The 1,153-nt window shown below is 42.7% G+C and overlaps 1 long non-coding RNA gene across 1 annotated transcript; it reads left to right on the top strand.

Moving 5' to 3' along the window:
• The first annotated feature begins 6 nt into the window (after positions 1–6).
• LOC107682785 (uncharacterized) lies at positions 7–1,096 on the top strand. The gene is made up of 3 exons (XR_001633592.1): positions 7–91; positions 203–280; positions 542–1,096. It is a non-coding gene; the product is annotated as an uncharacterized LOC107682785 (long non-coding RNA).
• The last annotated feature ends 57 nt before the right edge of the window (positions 1,097–1,153 follow it).

The raw sequence follows: 1,153 nt of genomic DNA, 5'->3' as shown, positions 1-1,153 counted from the left end.
AGCTTTGACTGACGGGGTCGTGTTGTGCCATCTGGCCAACCACGTGCGTCCCCGATCCATACCGAGCATCCATGTACCCTCACCAGCAGTGGTGGGTGACCTTTTTGGGTTTATTTTAGTCATTACTACATTTCTTAAGTTTTTGTGTATGTGTGAGTCTGTGCATAGGAGTACATTGGCTTCATGTTTTCTCTCTTTCCAGCCCAAACTGACGATGGCCAAGTGTCGACGAAATGTGGAGAACTTCCTAGAGGCGTGCCGCAGAATTGGAGTTCCTCAGGTATATTTGGTCTCCTGCACTTCAGTCCATTTCCTCAGTCTTTATCTTTAAAACTAAATTAGAAATAACTTCTCTGTTGCATGCTTGCTTCAAACATAACATCTCTTGCTGTTTCCTCTAGTGGCTCTAATACTACTAACTCTTTCTCTCTCTCCCTCTATTCCCTTCCGATTTAAACCATCTCACATCCCATCAACCCCTCCTTGTGTTTTATTTGAACACTCATGTTCCTCTTGCTCCTTGTCTCGGCCCTGCTGGCAGGATAGCTTGTGTTCAGCGGGTGACGTGCTGAAAGGGGAGGTGGTCTGTGTGTTCAGGCTGGTCCAGGCCTTGCTCTCCCTGGCACCGCCTCCCCTTCACTCCGCCCCTTCTACCCAGCTGGCTGGATTTGCCCTTTTCTACCTGTCAATCATGTCGCTGCTATGTGCTCTCTACTGCCACCTGGTGCCAACCCATTAAATGGCTTTTCCATATTGATCACTGCACTAAAATAGCCAATTGTTTGTGTGTTTGAGCAGAATTACACAATAGGTGGTGTTTATGCGCACAGATATTACATTTATAGTGTTTTCTAGTGATACTTTGCTAAGCTCCGCCCCCTTTGTGTAATGTTGCCTGCTTTTGACAAGCTTTATATAATTGCTTTCATGCAAATTTCAGTAAAGTGTGCTGATAAAATGGGACAAATTGATTGAATGGTATTATTGCATAGACTGGAAAGAATTGTGATGAAAGAATGTGCCATTTCTTTAAAGGAAATTAAATTGCACTACTGTTCAGTTTGAGGTAAAATATTTATTTTTTAATATTTTTGAAGGAAGACTTTTCTGCTCACCAAGGCTGCATTTATTTGATAAAAAATACAGTAATATT

The sequence above is a fragment of the Sinocyclocheilus anshuiensis genome, unplaced genomic scaffold (genome assembly GCF_001515605.1).
Source record: "Sinocyclocheilus anshuiensis isolate Anshui unplaced genomic scaffold, SAMN03320099.WGS_v1.1 C32586972, whole genome shotgun sequence".
NCBI classification, from domain to species: Eukaryota; Metazoa; Chordata; class Actinopteri; order Cypriniformes; family Cyprinidae; genus Sinocyclocheilus; species Sinocyclocheilus anshuiensis.
Note: the sequence above shows the minus strand (reverse complement) of the source record. Positions and strands in the feature narration are given on the sequence as shown.